General features: G+C 41.5%; 1 long non-coding RNA gene across 2 annotated transcripts in view; it reads left to right on the top strand.

Annotated features, from left to right (window-relative positions):
• The first annotated feature begins 348 nt into the window (after nt 1–348).
• LOC307181171 overlaps nt 349–20,324 on the top strand; it is a 427,460-nt gene continuing 407,484 nt past the window's right edge. Inside the window, exons 1-3 of one of the 2 annotated variants that reach the window (XR_013826063.1) lie at nt 349–360; nt 1,852–1,937; nt 7,195–7,273. This is a non-coding gene — a long non-coding RNA (uncharacterized lncRNA). Of the gene's footprint in view, nt 361–1,851; nt 1,938–7,194; nt 7,274–20,324 lie in introns of those variants that run through there. The other variant, XR_013826062.1, reaches the window with a different exon arrangement.

Here is a 20,324-nt window from a genome sequence, read left to right as displayed (position 1 = left end):
TTAGGCGTTTAATATGGGGTGTTGAGTCCATTTCGTTGAGCAAGGAGTAGCTCTTGTCTTTCCATATTTGGCTTAAGGAACTTTATCTGTGCTCATTTCAATCCCTGGTTTTATGCAGCACCCCAACTCACCTTTCCCCTTGAGCAAGCATAATTTGGTTTTTGAAATTTGAGACCCTGTTCTGTTTTGTAATCCAGTTCCTGTGTAGGCAAGTTTACATTCCGTGTATTAGTGATATCTTATGATGTTTCTTTTTCTGTGTGACTTATTTCAGTTAGAATTATCATACCTGAATCCACTCATTATGCAGGTACGGGCCTGATGACATAGATTTCATTGCTGAGTGATATTGCATTGTACGTAAGTACCACAACTTCTTTATCCATTTTTCACTTTCTGCGATATTGAACTTGTACCGTAAACGAGTTTCTTGTAAACATAGCTGTCCGAAACTTTGGGGTGGCTGTGTCTTTTTGATTTTAATTTCCCTAAGCTATAGGACCATAAGTGGAAGTGCCCTAGGCTCTGTTGCTTTGTTTTTTAGATGTTTCAGGAAACACCATACACTTCTCCCGAGTGTCTGTTGGCAATTTGCATCCCGCCCATCAGCATAACAAGGCTCCCAGTTCTACATGGCCTGTCCTGCCTTTCTGAATTTTACACTTTTCTCAGAAGACCCTTTTGACCCGGGGGAAGTGAGTCTTCATTGTAGTGCAGATTTCCTTTGCAAGCTTGTGTGGTTGGCCAAAAAGGGTGTATGCGTTTTTTCCTGAATATATTCAGGAAAAAACGCATACGCCCTTTTTGGCCAAGTGCATCATTGTGGACGTTCTGCCTCTTTTCCTATGCTTTCAATGCAATTCCAGTCTACCTCCTGAAATCGGTTTCCTGCAATTCTTCCCCGCTTTCAAGTCTCTTGGCAGCCTTACTTCAGTATATTTTTGGACGATAGCTGTCATTTATAACTCTGCAGGTTTGTGAATTACAGTGCCCCTGAGCTCCTTTCTTCAACTCGCTCTCTTGTGAGCTGGCCGCAGCACTGCAGGATGGCTTCAGGCCCTAATCTGTTTCCGGCACGGCACGCTGAGCCTTTGGTTAATTCCTCTTCCTGGTGGGAAATTAGAGTTAAATTTGCCCATCCAGACACCTCCAGCTAGTCTCTCATTGGTTCTCCCTATTCCTGTTCATCTTCTGCAGAAATTGCAAACTGGACCAAATAGGAGGTTAAAGGCTCTGACTCTCCAAGTCAGGAGAGTGTTTGTAAAGCGTCTGGAATGTTGCACCCGAGTACCAGGGGAGGAAAACTGAGACATATTGGAACACGTCTCCCGATCACACGGTTGATCATACTCTGGATTCCACATGCATGTTTTAGCTGAAGGAAGAATCCTTAAACCTGGAGAGTTGAGACCTGTGGAATGAGTACCATGCAATATGACTTCAAAGGGTCTTCATTTGCTCACCGAAGCTCTCCAATCCTATCACTGCTGCGTTTATGCCCCTGTACACACGCTTGATTCTCTTTCGGAGACATAGCAATCCATAGGTTTTAAGATACTTACTAGTCAGGTACATTCTTAGGCATTTAATATTGGGTGTTGAGTCTATTTCGTTGAGCAAGGAGTAGCTCTTTTCTATTCCATATTTGGCTTAAGGAACTTTATCTGTGCTCATTTCAATCTCTGGTTTTATGCAGCACCCCAACTCACCTTTCCACTTAAGCAAGCATAAGTTGGTTTTCTAAATTTGAGACCCTGTTCTGTTCTGTAATCCAGTTCCTGTTAGCCAAGTTTCCATTCCGTGTATTAGTGATATCTTATGATGTTTCTTTTTCTGTTTGAGTTCTTTCAGTTAGAATCATCATACCTGAATCCACTCATTATGCTGCTACGGGCCTGATGACATAGATTTCATTGTTGTGTGATATTGCATTGTACGTAAGTACCACAACTTCTTTATCCATTTTTCACTTTCTGCGATATTGAACTTGTACCGTAAACGAGGTTCTTGTAAACAGAGCTGTCCCAAACTTTGGGGTGGCTGTGTCTTTTTGATTTTAATTTCCCTAAGCTATAGGACCATAAGTGGAAGTGCCCTAGGCTCTGTTGCTTTGTTTTTTAGATGTTTCAGGAAACACCATACACTTCTCCCGAGTATCTGTTGGCAATTTACATCCCGCCCATCAGCATAACAAGGCTCCCAGTTCTCCATGGCCTGTCCTGCCTTTCTGGATTTTACACTTTTCTCAGATGGCCCTTTTAACTGTTGGGAAGTGAGACTTCATTGTAGTGCAGATTTCCTTTGCAAGCTTGCTTGGTTGTCCAAAAAGTGCGTATGCGTTTCTTCCTGAATATATTCAGGAAGAAACGCATACGCCCTTTTTGGCCAAGTGCATCATTGTGGACGTTCTGCCTCATTTCCTATGCTTTAAATGCAATTCCAGTCTGCCTCCTGAAATCGATTTCCTGCAATTCTGCCTTTCTTTCAATGCCCCTTCATAGTCTTTCCTCAATATCCTTTTTGAAAATTGTTGGCCTTTATAACTCTGCACGTTTTTGAATTGCAGTGGCCCTGAGCTCCATTTTTCAGCTCTTATTTTTGTGATCTTGCCTCATAACCACAGGATTCCTTCAGGCCCTATTCTTCTTGTGGGACGCCTTGCTGTGCCTTTGGTTAATTCTTCTTACTGATGTGAAATTAGAGTGACATGTGCCCATTGAAACCACTACATTAGTTTCTCACTGGTTCCCCCTAACCCATTCATCCTCCGCACTATCTGCAGACTGTGCGATACTGGAACTTAAAGGCATTGACTCTCCATGTGGGGTTGTTGTTAGTAAAGCGGCTGGAATGTCGATCCGGAGCCCCAGGAGAGGAACAATGAGGTTCGTTTTAGAAACCTTTCCCGATCATATGGTATACCAGTCGCTGGGTTTCCCAAGCATGGTTTAGCTGTAGGAAGATTCCCTTCAACCTGGAGTGTTGGGACCCTTGGAATGAGTAGCATGAAGTATTGCATTAAACTTTTGGCAGTTGCTCACCAAAGCTCACCAATCCTCTCAGCCCTAAGTGTCCAGCCTTATGTCTTATCCAGCTGTGGGTTTATATGCGGTCAATCCAGGTTGCATCACAGCCCCTGAGGGAATATTGTAAGAATTTTTCTCTCTTTGATTGTTCCTGTGTTTTGTTTTTAAAATTTATTTCTGTAATGGGGTTTAGCTCATTTTCACTGCTGTGTTTGTGCTGCTCTGCACACACTTGATTCCCTTATGGAGATATATCAATACATGGGTTTTAAGATTCTTATTACTCAGATATATTTCCGTGCAGTGTATTGGGTGTGTTGAGGCCAGTTCATTGAGCAAGGTGTAGATCTTGTCTAATACCTGTTTGGTTTATTGAACGGTATCTGTGCTAATTTCAAACTCTGGTTTTATGCATCACCCCACCTCTCCTTTCCCCTTAAGCTGACATAAGTGTGTTTTCTAAATGTGAGACACTGTTCTGTTCTGTAATTCATTTCTTGTGCAGCCATATTTACCCTCCCTCTATAAGTGATATCTTATGATATGTTTCTTTTTCTGTTTGACTTATTTCAAGTAGTATTATCGGACCTAAATCCACTCTTTATCCTTCTACTAGCCTTATTACATTGATTTCATGGTGAAGAGATATTCCATTGTACATAAGTACCACATCTTCTTTATCCATTGTTCTCTTTCCTGGGATATTTAAGGTGTACTGAAGTTGAGGTTCTTGTAAACAGAGTAGCCCTAAACTGTGGTGTGCTTGTGTCTTGTTGATTTTTAGACTTCCCTAGATATACTCCCATGATTGGAAGTGTCCTATGCTCTGTAGCTCTGTTTTTTAGATGATTTAGGAACCACCATACACTTCTCCAGAGTGGCTCTCGGCAGTTCACACACTGCCCATCAGCGTATAAAGGCTCCCTGTTCTCCATTGCCTGTCCTGCATTTCTGGTTTTTACAATTTTTTAGGATGGCCCTTTTGACCAGTGGGAAATGAGACTTCTTTGTTGTGCACATTTGCATTGCTTGCTTGTTTCCTTGCCCATAAGGTGCATATGCGTTTTTTCCTGGATATAATCAGGAAAAAACGCATACGCCCTTTTGGGCCAACTGCATCATTATCGAAATTCTGCCGCTTTTCATGTGCTTTAAAGACGAGTCCAATCTATCTCTTGAAATCTGTTTCTTGCAATTCTGTCTTGCATTCAGATCCTCTTCTTTGCCTTACCTCAACATATTTTTGGACGTTAGTATTCATTTATAACTCTGCAGGTTTGTGAATTGCAGTGACCCTGAGCTCCATTTTTTAAGTTGCTCTTTTGTGAGCTGGCCTCAAACCCGCAGGATTGCTTCAGGCCCTATTTTGGCTCCGGCGAGGCCGGCTGAGCCTTTCTTTAATTCTTATTCTTAATGGGAAATTAGAGTGATATGTGCCCGTCCAAACCCCTACAACTATTCTCTCATTGGTTCCCCCTCTTCCCGTTCATCCTCCTCACAATTTGCAAAATGTGTGAAACAGAAGTTTAAATGTGCTGATTCTCCAAGTGGGGAGATTCTAAGTAACGTGGCTGGAATGGTGAACAGGAGCACCAGGAGAGGATAAATGAGGTGCATTTTAGACACATCTCCCGATCACATGGTGTACAGTCCTCTGGGTTTTCCATGCATGTTTTAGCTATAGGAAGATCCCTTGAACCTGCAGATTTGGGACCCATTGAATGGGCACCAGGTAGTATTACTTTAAAGGGTGTGCATTTCCTCACCCAACCTCACATTTCTCTTAGCATGAACAGTTTCCAGCCTTATGTCTCATCCTGCTGTGGGTCTAGATGTGTTCAATCCATGTTGCATCACCGTCCCTGAGGAAAAGTTGTAAGAGGTTTTCTCTGTCTCTCTGTCATTTATTTTTTTCAATTTATTACTATATTGGTTACAGCTGATTTTCAAAGCTCTGTTTCTTGCTGCTGTACATCCACTTGATTCACGTACAGAGAGACATCAGTAAATTCTTTTTCAGATTCTTACCAGTCGTATATATTCTTTTCCGGTGACTTGAGTGTGCTGAGTGCAGTTCTTTTAGCTACCGTGTAGGCCTTGTTGATTATCAGTTTGGTATTTGGAATGGTATCTTTGCTAATTTCAACCTCCTGGATGATGCCTCACCCCTCCCCACCTTTCCCGTTTAGCAGCCTTATGCGTGTTTTCTACATATTTGACTATGTTTTTGTTTTGTAATTTATTTCATGTGTAGCTATTTTGGATTCCACCGTTAAGTGATATCTTATGATATGTGTCTTTTTCTTTTTGAATTCTGTCACTTAGAATGATCATACGTAACTCCTCTGGAGTTGTTACAACTGGCCATATTTCATTGATTTCCAGGCTGAGTAATATTCCACTCTACATAAGTACCACATCTATCCATTTGTTCCCTCCAGAGACATTTAAGTTATATCCTAGTTGAGGATCTTTTAAACAGAGAGGGGGTAAACATTGGGGTGCCTGTGTCCTCTCGATTTTTGTTTTTCCCAAGATATACGCCCATGAGTGCAAGTGCCCTATGCTCTGTAGCTCATTTTTTAGATGCTTTAGTAAACACAATATACTTCTCCAGAATGGCCGTTGGCAATATACATTTCCACTATAAGTCTCACAGGGCTCCCTCTTCTCGTTGCCCTGTCCTGCATTTCTGTTGTTTACGCTTTATGAGGATGGCTCTTCTGACTGATGCGAAGTGATATCTTTTGTAGTATTGATTTCCAGTGCCCACCTGTTTGGTTGGCTAAAAAAGTGTATGCCCTTTTCTTGAATATATACAGAAAAAAACGCATACACCCTTTTTGGCCAACTGCAATGTTGGCAATGTTCAGCTCCTTTTCTTGTGCTTAATGGCGAGTCCTTTCTACCTCCTCAAATCCCTTTCCTGCCATTCTCCCTTGCTTACAAGTTCTTTTCGCTGACTTTCCTCAAGACATTTTTCAGTGATGGATATTTTCAACTCTGCAGTTTTGTGAATTTTACTGCCCCTGAGTTCCATTGTTCAACTTGTGTTTATGGGAACTGGCCACAAAGCAGCAGGATTTCCTCAAGCCCTATATTGTTTCCATGGGCAACCCTAGCCTTTGGTCAATTCGTCTTCCTGATTGGAAATTAGAGTGACATGTGCCTGTCTGAACACCTAGGACTTGTCTCTCATTGTTCCTCATCCTTCCGCTTCATCCTCTGGACAAATTCCAAACTGTACACAACAGGATGTTGACAGTGCTGACATCTCCAAGTGGGGAGACTGTTAGTAAAGACGCTGGAGGGGTGAACCCGAGCACCAGGAGATGAGGAGATGAGATGCCTTTTCCAAACTCTTCCCGATCAGACGGTATACTATCCTCTGGGTGTGACAGACATGTTTTAGCAGTAGGAAGAGTCCCATTCATGTAAGGAGAACACCAGGGCTTTTTCAAAATCAGTGTCTCCCCAAAACCCAAACTGGGGAATTTTTTAAGCTGTGGCTACACATATGTTCATTAAGGGCCTTGGGAAGTAGGCAGAGTCCAAACTTTAGATGATTGAAGTCTTCAGGGTCAGAAGCACTCACCACCAGCTTCCCTTAGGTTACACTTTAACTGTCATTGATAGATGATGTCAATAAAAATATCTATTCTTTTTCAGATTATTTCCCCTTATAGGTTATTGCAAAAGGTTGAGTGTAGTTCCCTGTGCTATACAGTAGTTCCTTGTTGATGATCTATTTTATACATAGCAGTGTGTATGTGTTAATCCCAAACTGTTAATTTATCCCTCCTCCCACCTTTCCCCTTTGGTAATAATAAATTATAAGATTTTATACTTCTCAGAAATGGGGGAGCTGAAAGAGAGGTATCATTTTCAATGGAAAAGCATTTAAAACAAGATTGAAGCTTTAACCAAGATTATTAGATGTACATCCTTGGAAAGAAATCACTTCGTTTCTCTAATATTGACCTGACAAATAAGACAAACCCTTTCACTCAACTTGCTTATAATAAAGTGATGGAAATATCAAATGGAAGTGTTAGAAACATCTTATTTTACCCGAGCCTTATACACTGTTCTATGTTAACTACAGTTTGGCTCACACATCTGTTCATTGAGGTTACAATAGTCTCAATTTCTGTTACTGATCCTCCAGAGTGGACCCCAACAAGTGTCCCCCTGCCCAGTGTCATTGGGGCCAACAGATCGAGACTGAGTTTGGTTCACAAGCAAAGGAAACTTTATATTTTGATCAGAGAATGGAGAGGTGAGAGCATGCACTACCCCGTGGGCTGTGGGCTGGGCTGCTGTGTAGAGATCCTGTCAGAGTCATTGGGAGGGAGGGGACAGAGCTTTCAAGGGCTGGGTTGGCTGCAGCTCAGGCTCTATATCGTGGAGTCTGCACTGGGCCCCAGGATCTGAGGTGTCGACCCAGCCATTCTGCACTAGGAAATCTGGTCTGAAGTGCCGGGTGTGGAACCTCTGCATGCGAGACCCTAGGAGTACATGAAATTAGACAAAGCACAAAGGATAAAAAAGTTAGACTTGACTTTATTGCCCAGATTCTATTTTTATCTCCCAGGGATTTTTAATGGGCTTTGCTGGGGACAAACTCCTCCTCTGCCTTTTGTCCCGTTCCTCATTCTTGGAGTTCTGAGGGTGCAGACCCTTCTTCTGTAACTGCTGAGTGATGAGTTGGGAGCCCTCATACCCGGGGGCGAGGGTCAGAGCTTCTCCCCAGCAGCCTCCAGGTGACGTTGATTGTCCCCTGGCCCCCTGCCTCCTTGCTCGTCCACCTGAGCACCAGCATTGGAAGTGTTATAGATTCTAATGACCTTTAAGGGTCCAGGAAAGAGATGTGCAGAGACGCTGTGGGGGCCGGTTTCACCCCGCCCCACATTTGTTCGGCCACCTTAGGCTGACCGTTTCTGCCAGCCTAGATGCTCTGACCAGTAGTCTGTGCTTTCTTCAATTAGGCCCCTGAATTAACGTACAAACAGCACCAGGTGTCAGAGCCCTGCCCACTCAACTCCCAGACAGTCCAGGGTCAGTGGTGATCAAGGACCATGATGGCCACTGAGTCAACAGCCTTTTGAAGTAAACAGGAGTCCAGCCGGTCTTATTAGCCACCATCATCACGGTGTCTGTAGGCTTTTCTATGGTGACAGTGTGATATACGGTTCCCCCGCCAAGATTATTAGCTCCCCTCTGGGTGCAGTAAGTCCTGCAAGCAGTAGTCTACTCTTTTGGGACACACTCTTGTTGTTTTATGAGAGAAACTCCAGGTCAAGTGATGTTCACACGAGTCGTCATGGTGCCCTGTTGCCCCCGGTTATCTCTCTGGATGTTGGAGTTGGAAGGCCTCCTCACTCGAGGTCGGTGTGCCAACGGAGCGAACCCTGCAACTTCAGGGCATGGTTGGTGGTTAGGATCACCACGTGGGGTCCTTTTCCCTTAGGAGGGAGGTGGCCTTTTGGGCTGCTGATTTCCAGGTTTTTAGATACCGCCAGTATCTTGGCCAGATGTGGCAGTGGGCCAAGCCCCTTGGTGACCGTAGTTTATCCTACCTGGATGGCATTTTTGCATTGTTCCATTTCAAGTGGTCCCAGTTTTTGCACTAATTCTCCAATGGCGATTCACCTTTCACCGAGAATGTAAAGGTCAAAGGGTTTAGCTAAATTAGGGAGTTCCAGGGCAAGCGTCTGAATTGACTGCTCTTTCCATTCTTGAAAGGCCACTTCTGGATTCTATTCAAAAGGATCATCATCTTTTCCTTTCAGTGTTTCATATAGAGGCCCAGCTAGTAGACTATTGTTAGGGATCCAGAAGCAGCAAACCCTGGCCTCCCCAGGAACCCCTAAGCTGTCTTCTAGTTTTAGAAAGGGGTAAGGCTGAAAATGGTTTCTTCCCTTTCCTGGGATGGGCTTCTCCGACCTTCTGTGAGAATGAAGCCCAGGCAGGTCACCGCAGTCTGTGATATTTGAGCTTCTTTTTGGACGACTTCTATCTTTTATTGGCTTGGTAGTTCAGAGGCCTCCTTAGTAGGGCTGGCGATCAGAATGTCATCTGCGTATTGAAGGAGGGTTTCCTTTTCCAGAGGTAGAACTTTTAGGTTTTTACCTAAGCTTTCGCCAAAGACGGTGTGGGAATTTTTGCACCCTTGGGGCAAGACGGCCCGGAAGTATTGTTTTAGTTGTATGTTGAGTCCTGCCACTCACAAGCCAAAATTTCTTGTGACTCTGGGACTAATGGAATACAAAAGAAGGCATCATTGAAGACTAATACAGAATACCATGTCCTGGTGGTTGGTAGAATGACCAGCAGGGTGTAGGAATTAGGAGCAACTGGAGGTATATCCTCGGTGGCTTCACTGACTGTCCTGACATCCTTTACCAGGTCCCCAGCAGCCCATGGGGCTCTCGTGGTCAGACCAATCCCAGAATATGGAGCTCACCTGGGCAGGTACCCCACCCCCACCCCAGCCCATGGGGCTCTCGTGGTCAGGCCCCTCCCAGGATACAGAGCTACCCTTGCAGGTACTGTGGCAGGGCTGGGCACACAGGAACCATGCACATAGCCCTCATTGCAGAGCACCCCCAGCTCACCTGTCACTCAGAGCTGACACAGAGCACCTCAGAGCAGGACTTGAACTAACAAACAGCAGCTGCGACAGGTCTGTGACCCTGGGTATTACTCCATGAGGCCTCCCTCCACCTGGTCTTCCAGAGACTTCCACTGCACCCGGGGCACCAGGCCTCTGTCTCCAACCACCACCCACCCCTCCTCTCCCTGACTCCTGGGTTCCTCTCATTAGGAGAGTGTTTTCTTGAAGTTGTCTCCCACTCATTGGCCAGATAAAATGATTAGAAAACAAGCCAAAGCTGCAGCCCCTTGTCTATCCTGACTCTCAGGAGCCCACACCTGTTCCTTGGACCTGGCCGGTTCAGCAAGTTCCATTTTCTGCAACTGTGAGCCCCTGAGGGGTGATGATTGGCTGACCTGGGCAGCCTTACCGTGCCGGCCAGCCCTCCCCAGGTGTGCCTGGGTTGAGATCAATATAAATACCACTCCAGGCAGCAAGAGCCCCTGCAGCCGTGCCTGACGCCATTTTCTCTGCCCTGTCAGCAGTCTCGGGGCTGGGCTGGTGGGAGGGAGTGAGAGGCCACAGCTTTGTGGGTGGCCCAGTGTGAGTGGGGCTCTGCTGGACTTTCTGCAGCAGTTGCCAGGCTGCCACCTGCTAAGGAAGAGGATGTGTCACACATACCTGTTGCTGGAATTTCTCCCTGGGCAGAGGTGAGGAAGGAAAAAGCAGTGGGGGCAGGGACAGGACGGGTATCTCAGGCAGGGAAATGGAAATCTTCCAGAAGAGCACCCAGGGCCAGTACCATCCTGGCTGGCCTGCAGGCACCAAGTCGGCTGGCATGCTGTCACTCGTGTGGCTCCATGGCCCTTCCTCTAGGCTTTCAAGTCCTTGTACATATTCAGGTGTTTTACCTGGGAAGGTTGGGAACAGTTCAGCAGCAACTGGCCTGGGGCTCATCTCACGTTTACTCACAGATGCCTCGGCACGGTCCCCCAGGCTTGTAATGAGGACACTCCTTGCGGGAGGGCTGCTGGCTTCATGCGAGATGATTCCCCACCTCTGACCAACTTCAGAATTGTCTACCACTGAAGCAAGTGCCCTGATAGGGTTTTCATCTGTATAACTGTTGGGTTCTGTTTTGTTTTTTTCTTTTTTGTTTCAAGGTAGGTTTTATTCCTCTTTTTTGTACTTATGGATGTAAGCATGGAAATAATTCATTCATATAAATACATGTATGTGAAGGGAATAACTTTTTTCCGTTTTTTAAAAAATTTTATTTTTCATTTTATTTTATTTATTTTTTATACAGCAGGTTCTTATTGGTTATCTATTTTATACATATAAATGTATACATGTCAATCCCAATCTCCCAACTCCTCCCACCGCCACCCCCCCCCATGGCTTTCCCCTCTTTGTGTCCATACATTTGTTCTCTACATCTGTGTCTCTATTTCTGCCCTTCAAACCGGTTCATCTGTACCATTTTTCTAGGTTCCACATATATGCGTTAATATAGAATATTTGTTTTTCTCTCTCTGACTTACTTCACTCTGTATGACAGTCTCTAGATCCATCGACGTCTCTACAAATGACCCAATTTCATTCCTTTTTATGGCTAATAGTCCATTTTATATATGTACCACATCTTTATCCATTCGTCTGTCTGTGGGCATTTAGGTTGCTTCCATTACCTGGCTATTGTAAATAGTGCTGCAATGAACATTGTGGTGAATGTGTCTTTTTGATTTATGGTTTTCTCTGGGTATATGCCCAGTAGTGGGTTGCTGGATCATATGGTAATTCTATTTTTAGTTTTTTAAGGAACCTCCATACTGTTCTCCATAGTGACTATCAATTTACATTCCCACCAATCGTGGAAGAGGGTTCCTTTTCTCCACACCCTCTCCAGCATTTGTTGTTTGTAGATTTTCTGATGATGCCCATTCTAACAGGTGTGAGGTGATACCTCATTGTAGTTTTGATTTGCATTTCTCTAATAATTAGTGATGTAGAGCAGCTTTTCATGTGCTCCTTGGCCATCTCTACATCTTTTTGGAAGAAATGTCTATTTAGATCTTCTGCCCATTTTTGTATTGGGTTGTTTGTTTTTTTAATATTGAGCTGCATCAGCTGTTTATATATATTGGAGATTAATCCTTTGTCCATTGATTCAGTTGCAAATATATTCTCCCATTCTGAGGGTTGTCTTTTTGTGTTTGTAGTTTCCATTGCTTTGCAAAAGCTTTTACGTTTCATTAGGTCCCATTTGTTTAGTTTTCTTTTTTATGTCATTACTCTAGGAGGTGGATCAAAAAAGATCTTGCTGTGATTTATGTTAGAGTATTCTTCCTATGTTTTCCTCTAAGAGTTTTATACTGTCCGGTCTTACATTAAGGTCTCTAATCCATTTTGAATTTATTTTTGTGTATGGTGTTAGGGGGTGTTCTAATTTCATTCTTTTACATGTAGCTGTCCATTTTTCCCAGCACCACTGATTGAAGACACTGTCTTTTCTCCATTGTATAGTCTTGCCTACTTTGTCATAGATTAGTTGACCATAGGTGTGTAGGTTTATCTCTGGGCTTCTTTCTTTTTTATTTTCCTTTTACACCTTTATTGGAGTATAATTGCTTTACAATGGAGTGTTAGTTTCTGCTGTATAACAAAGTGAATCAATTATACATATACATATATCACCATATCCCCTCCCTCTTACATCTCCCTCCCACCCTCCACATCCCACCCCTTTAGGTGGTCGCAAAGCACCGAGCTGATCTCCCTGTGCTATGTGGCTGCTTCCCAGTAGCTATCGATGTTACATTTGGTAATGTATATATGTCCATGGCACTCTCTCACTTCGTCCCAGCTTACCCTTCCCCCTCCCCATGTCCTCAAGTCCTTTCTCTATGTCTGTGTCCTTAATCCTGTCCTGCCCCTAGGTTCTTCATAAACTTTTTTCTTTAGATTCCATATATCTCTGTTAGTACACGGTATTTATTTTTCTCTTTCTGACTTACTTCACTGTGTAGGACAGACTCTAAGTCCATCCCCCTCACTACAAATAACTCAGTTTTGTTTCTTTTTATGGCTGAGTAATATTCCATTTATATATGTGCCAGATATTCTTTATCCATTTATCTGTCGATGGACACTTAGGTTGCTTCCATGTCCTGGCTATTGTAAGTAGAACTGCAATGAACATTGTTGTATATAACTCTTTTTGAATTATGGTTTTCTCAGGGCAAATGCCCAGTAGTTGGATTGCTGGGTCGTATGGTACTTCTATTTTTAGTTTTTTCAGGAACCTCTATACTGTTATCCCTAGTGGGTATAGCAATTTACATTCCCAGCAACAGTGCAAGAACGTTCCCTTTTCTCCAGTAAATGCCTCTCCAGCATTTATTGTTTGTAGATTTTTTGATGATTGCCATTCTGACTGCTGGGAGTTGATACCTCACTGTAGTTTTGATTTGCATTTCTCTAATGATTAGTGATGTTCAGCATCCTTTCATGTGTTTATTGGCAATCTGTATATCTCCTTTGGAGAAATGTCTATTTAGGTCTTCTGCCCATTTTTGGATTGTGTTGTTTGTTTTTGTGATATTGAGCTACACGAGCTGCTTGTAAATTTTGGAGATTAATCTTTTGTCATTTGCTTCATTTGAAAACATTTTCTCCCATTCTGAGGGTTGTATTTTCGTCTTGTTTATGTTTTCCTTTGCTGTGCAAAAGCTTTGAAGTTTCATTAGGTCCCATTTGTTTATTTTTGTTTTTATTTCCACTTCTCTAGGAGGTGGGTCAAAAAGGATCTTGCTGTGATTTATGTCATAGAGTGTTCTGCCTATGTTTTCCTCTAATAATTTTATAGTGTCTGGTCTAACATTTAGATCTCTAATTCATTTTGAGTTTATTTTTGTGTATGGTGTTATGGAGTGTTCTAATTTCATTCTTTAACGTGTAGTTGTCCAGTTTTCCCAGCACCACTTACTGAAGAGACTGTCTTTTCTTCATTGTATATCTTTGCCTCCTTTGTCATAGATGAGTTAGCCATAGGTACGTAGGTTTATCTCTGGGCTTTCTATCTTGTTCAATTGATCTATATTTCTGTTTTTGTGCCAGTACCATATAGTCTTGATTAATGTAGCTTTGTAGTATAGTCTGAAGTTAGGAAGTCTGATTCCTCCAGCTCTTTTAATTTCCCTCAAGACTGCTTTGGCTATTCGGGGTCTTTTGTGTCTCCATACAAATTTTAAGATTTTTTTGTTCTAGTTCTGTAGAAAATGCCAGTGGTATTTGATAGGGATTGCATTGAATCTGTAGCTTGCTTTGGGTACTATAGTCATTTTCACAATATTGATTCTTCTAATCCAAGAACATGGTTTATACCTCCATGTGTTTATATCATCTTTGATTTCTTTCAGCAGTGTCTTATAGTTTTCTGAGTACAGGTCTTTTACCTCCTTATGTAGGTTCATTCCTCCGTATTTTATTCTTTTTGTTGCAATGGTGAATGAGATTGTTTCCTTAATTTCTCTTTCTGATCTTTCATTGTTAGTGTATAGGAATGCAAGAGATTTCTGTGCATTAATTTTGTATCCTGCAACTTTACCAAATTCATTGATTAGCTCTGGTAGTTTTCTGGTGGCATCTTTAGGATTCACTATGTGTAGTATCGTGTCATTTGTAAACAGTGACAATTTTACTTCTTCTTTTCCAATTTGTATTCCTTTTATTTCTTTTTCTTCTCTGATTACTGTGTCTAGGACTTCCAAAAACTATGTTGAGTAATAGTGGTGAGAGTGGACATCCTTGTCTTGTTCCTGATCTTAGAGGAAATGCTTTTAGTTTTTCACTATTGAGAATGATGTTTGCTGTGGGTTTGTCATATACTGCCTTTATTATGTTGAGGTAGATTCCCTCTATGCCCACTTTTTGGAGACTTTTAATCATAAATTGGTGTTGAATTTTGTCAAAAGCTTTTCCTGCATCTATTGGGATGATCATATTTTTATTCTACAATTTGTTAATATGGTATATCACATTGATTGATTTGTGTATATTGAAGAATTCTTGCATCCCTGGGATAAACCCCACCTGATCATGGTGCATGATCCTTTTAATGTGTTGTTTAATTCTGTTTCCTAGTATTTTGTTGAGGATTTTTACATCTATATTAATCAGTGATATTGGTCTCTAATTTTCTTTTTCTGTAGTATCTTTGTCTGGTTTTGGTATCAGGGTGATTGTGGCCTCATATAATGAGTTTGGGAGTGTTCCTTCCCCTGAAAAGTTCTGAAGAGTTTGAGAAGATTGGGTGTTAGCTCTTGTCTAAATGTTTGATAGAATTCACCTCTGATGCCATCTCGTTCTGGACTTTTGTTTGTTGGAAGATTTTTAATCACACTTTCAATTTCATTACTTGTGATTGGTCTGTTCATATTTTCTATTTCTTCCCGGTTCAGTCTTGGAAGGTTATACCTTTCTAAGAATTTGTCCATTTCTTCCAGGTTGTCCACTTTATTGGCATAGAGTTGCTTGTAGAGGTCTCTTAGGATGCTTTGTATTTCTGTGGTGTCTGTTACAACTTCTCCTGTTTCATTTCTAATTTTATTGATTTGAGTCCTCTCCCTCTTTTACTTGAGTCTGGCTAAAGGTTTATCATTTTTGTTTATCTTCTCAAAGAACCAGCTTTTAGTTTTATTGATCTTTGCTATTGTTTTTATTTCATTTATTTCTGCTCTGATCTTTATGATTTCTTTCCTTCTATTAACTTTGGGTTTTGTTCTTCATTCTCTAGTTCCTTTAGGTGTAGGGTTAGATTGTTTATTTGAGATTTTTCTGGTTTCTTGAGGTAGGCTTTTATTGCTATAAACTTCCCTCTTAGAACTGTTTTTGCTGCATCCCATAGGTTTTGGATCATCGTGTTTTTGTTGTCATTTGTCTCTAGGTATTTTTTGATTTCCTCTTTGATTTCCTCAGTGATCTCTTGGTTATTTAGAAATGTATTGTTTAGCCTCCATGTGTTTGTTTTTTACGTTATTTTCCCTGTAATTGATTTCTAATCTCATAGCATTGTGGTCGGAACAGCTGCTTGATATGATTTCAGTTTTCTTAAATTTACTGAGGCTTTATTTGTGACCCAAGATGTGATCTATCCCGGAGAATGTTCCGTGTGCCATTGAGAAGAACTTGTAGTCTGCTGTTTTTGGATGGAATGTCCTATAAATATCCATTAAATCTATCTGGTCTATTGTGTCATTTAAAGCTTGTGTTTCCTTATTAATTTTCTGTCTGGATGATCTCCATTGGTGTAAGTGAGGTGTTAAAGTCCCTTGCTATTATTGTGTTACTGTTGATTTCCTCTTTTATAGCTGTTAGCAGTTGCCTTATGTATTGAGGTGTTCCTGTGTTGGGTACATATATATTTATAATTGTTATATCTTGGATTGATCCCTTGATCATTATGTAGTGTCCTTCCTTGTCTCTTGTAACATTCTTTATTTTAAAATCTATTTTATCTGATATGAGTATTGCTACTCCAGCTTTCTTTTGATTTTCATTTGCATGGAATATATTTTTCCATCCTCTCACTTTCAGTCTGTATGTGTCCCTAGGTCTGAAATGGGTCTCTTGTAGACAGCATATATATGGATCTTGTTTTTGTATCCATTCAGTGAGCCTGTGTCATTTGGTTGGAGCATTTAATCCATTCACGTTTAAGGTAATTATCAATATGTATGTTCCTATTATTATTTTCTTAATTGTTATGGGTTTGTCTTAGTGGGTCCTTTTCTTCTCTTGTGTTTCCCACTTAGAGAAGTTCCTTTAGCATTTGTTGTAGAGCTGGTTTCGTGGTGCTGAATTCTCTTAGCCTTTGCTTGTCTGTAAAGCTTTTGATTTCTCCATCAAATCTGAATGAGATACTTGCTGGGTGGAGTACTCTTGGTGGTAGGTTCTTCCCTTTCATCACGTTAAATTTATCATGCCACTCCCTTCTGGCTTGTAGATTTTCTGCTGAGAAATCAGCTGTTAACCTTATGGGAATTCCGTTGTATGTTGTCATTTTTCCCTTGTTGCTTTCAATAATTTTTCTTTGTCTTTAATTTTTTCAATTTGATTACTGTGTGTCTCGGCATTTTTCTCCTTTGGTTTATCCTGCCTGGGACTCTCTGTGCTTCGTGGACTTCGGTGGCTATTTCTTTTCCCATGCTAGGGAAGTTTTCAACTATAATCTCTTCAGATATTTTCTCGAGTCCTTTCTCTCTCTGTTCTCCATCTGGGACCCCTATAATGCGAATGTTGTTGCATTTAATGTTGTCCCAGAAGTCTCTTAGGTTGTCTTCATTTATTTTCATTCTTTTTCTTTATTTTGTTCCATGGCAGTGATTTCCACCTTTCTGTCTTCCAGGTCACTTATCCGTTCTTCTGTCACAGTTATTCTGCTACTGATTCCTTCTAGTGTATTTTTCATTTCAGTTATTGTATTGTTCATCTCTGTTTGTTTGTTCTTTAATTCTTCTAGGTGTTTGTTCCTTAATTCTTCTAGGTCTTTGTTAAGCATTTCTTGCATCTTCTCGATCTTTGCCTCCATTATTTTTCTAAGGTCTTGGATCATCTTCACTATCATTATTCTGAATTCTTTTACTGGAAGGTTACCTATCCCCACTTCATTTCGTTGTTTTTCTGAGGATTTATCTTGTTCCTTGATCTGGTATAAAGTCCTCTGCCTTTTCATTTTCTCTATCTTTCTGTGAATGTGGTTTTCCTTCCACAGGCTGCAGAATTGTAGTTCTTCTTGCTTCTGCTGTCTGCTCTCCAGTGATTGAGTCTATCTGAGAGGCTTGTGCAAGCTTCCTTATGCGAGGGACTGGTGGTGGGTAGAGCTGGGTGTTGTTCTGGTGGGCAGAGCTTTAATCTGCTTGTCTGTGGATTAAATAAAAGTTTAATAAAATGTTTAATCCACTTGTCTGCTGATGCATGGGGCTGGGTTCCCTCCCTGTTGGTTGTTTGGACTGAGGCGACCCAGCACTGGAGCCTACCTTGCTCTTGGTGGGGCTAATGGTGGACTCTGGGAGAGTTCACGCCAAGGAGTATTTCCCAGAACTTCTGCTGTCAGTGTCGTTGTCCCCATGGTGAGCCGCAGCCACACCCCACCTCTGCAGGAGACCCTCTAAAACTAGCAGCTAGGTATGATCATTCACCTATGGGGTGACTGCTCCTTCCCCTGGGTCCTGATGTGCACACTACTTTGTGTGTGTCCTCCAAGAGTGGAGTCTCTGTTGAGACTCTGAATCTCTGAATGCAGTTGAGACTCTGAGTGGAGTCGCACAGACTCTGGGTCCTGTGAAGCTTCGATGTTTTGTGGTTCTAGAAATCCTATAGGAGACGGTCCACAGCAGGTGAAGCTAATGCTGTCATAGAGGTGGTGAAACCAAAGATCTGCAGTTCCGACTAGAGGTGCTGATGTACAAACAGGACAAAATCATCTCATGTGAATGTAGTTCAGGCACGTTTAAAATGAATGCAGTCATGTTAATGCCTAACATCTTCTATCTTGTGCCTCTCCTCAAGGACCCCCTCCTCAGTTCCTGAGGCTCCTGTAAGTCATGTACAGGGGAATGGAGAGTGGGCTCTGTCCAGTCTGAGCCCTGAGTTACCCTGTGTGTATCTTAGGATACTTTGTATTTCTGTGGTGGCTCTTGTAACATCATCTCTTTCAGTTCTGATTTATTTGGCCCCTCTCTTTAAAAAAAATACTACTGTTGTCTTTTATTCTTTACAGAAGTTTAATAAGTGTTTGATCTACTACCCTTACTCTATGTATACTTTTTGCCGTGAGATTTTTAGTTTTGTTTGTTTTCTTGTTACTGTCAATAATTAGTGAGAATTCTTTTAAGCTACCTTCAACATTGCTTATAAAGCTGCTTTATTAGTGATGACAGAGCTTTAATGGAAGTCGTGTTCTGGTTGTAAATTAGAATGCAATGTGCCAGCAAAAAGCCCCTTAAGTGTATATCTCATTACTTCTCGTTCTTTTTTTTCCCTTTTTTTCTCTCTTTTTTTTCTTGTTCTTTTTTAATGTTTATTTTTTATCAGAGCAAATTTGATTAAAATGTTTTGTTTGTTCTAGGTGTGTAAGATGTGGTTCTTTTACACATATACATGTATCTATACTTCTTCAGATCGTTTTCTCATGTAGCTTGTGACACAATGTTGAGTAGTCTTCTCTTGGTATTCCGTAGGTCTTTGGTGATTATATATTTCACATGTGTTTCTATATCTATGTTAACCCCAATATCCTAATGTATCCAGTCCTCACACCTTTCCATTTGGTGAACCATAACTTTGTTTAATGAATCTGTGATTGCCTTTCTCTGTGGAAATATCTTCATTGGTATCAATTTTTAGCTAACACCTATAAGTGATATTATAGGATATGTGTCTTTTGCTGTCTGACTTAGTACAATTTGCCTGATTACCTCTAGAATCATCTACGGTGCTGCAAATGGCATTGTTTCATTTTTTTCCCTAGATAATATTCCATCTGTACATGTACCAGTTCTTCTTTGTCCACTCACCTGTTGATGGACTTTTTGATTGCCTCCATGTCTTGGCTATTGTAATACTGCTGCACTGCACATTTGCCTGCCTGTGTCTTTACAATTCTGTCTTCTTATGTTATAGGCCCAGGAGTGGGCATCCTGTATCATATGGTATCTCGGGGTTTACCGTTTAAATGCACCACGATTCTGTGCTCATTATTGGCTCTTTCCAGGTTACATCCCACTTAAAGTTGAGGGTATGCATTTCTCCACAACACCTTCAGCATTTATTTATTTATTTATTTTTAATATCTTTATTGAAGTATAATTGCTTTACAATGGTGTGCTAGCTTGTGCTTTACAACAAAATGAATCAGTTATACATATACATATGTTCCCATATCACTTCCCTCTTGCGTCTCCCTCCCTCCCACCCTCCCTCCCCTCCAGGCGGTCACAAAGCACTGAGCTGATCTCCCTGTGCCATGCTGCTGCTTCCCACTAGCTATCTACCTTACGTTTGGTAGCGTATATATGTCCATGCCTCTCTCTCCCTTTGTCACAGCTTACCCTTCCCCCTCCCCATATCCTCAAGTCCATTCTCTAGTAGATCTCTGTCTTTATTCCTGTTTTACCCCTAGGTTCTTCATGACATTTTTTTCCCTTAAATTCCAGGTATATGTGTTAGCATACGGTATTTGTCTCTCTCTTTCTGACTTACTTCACTGTGTATGACAGACTCTAGGTCTATCCACCTCATTACAAATAGCTCAATTTCGTTTCTTTTTATGGCTTCAGCATTTATTGTTTGTAGTTTTCTTGCTGATGGATATTCTGACTGGTGTGAGCTGATACCTCTTTGTGGTTGAATTTGCATATGACTCATAATCCTTTGAAATTGAGCTTTAAGTCATGTCCTTTTTATTTTTCAAACTGTGATTACAGCTTAGCTCTTCAAAGTGTTTTCTAAAGTATGTGTTACATTTTGAAATTTATTGGCCATTACCTCCCTCAAAACATTTTGAGGGCAGGTTTCATTTACAGCCCTGCAGTACTTGTTCACATGAAGTGACCATTAGCACAGGCTTTAAAGCTGCTTTTGCAGGTAACGGCCAGATTGCGGCAGCCTTTCTTTGTTCCCCATGCTGGTACTAGGGAAAC

This window comes from Stenella coeruleoalba (assembly GCF_951394435.1).
Source record: "Stenella coeruleoalba genome assembly, contig: scaffold_189, whole genome shotgun sequence".
In the NCBI taxonomy this organism is placed as follows: Eukaryota; Metazoa; Chordata; class Mammalia; order Artiodactyla; family Delphinidae; genus Stenella; species Stenella coeruleoalba.
Note: the sequence above shows the minus strand (reverse complement) of the source record. Positions and strands in the feature narration are given on the sequence as shown.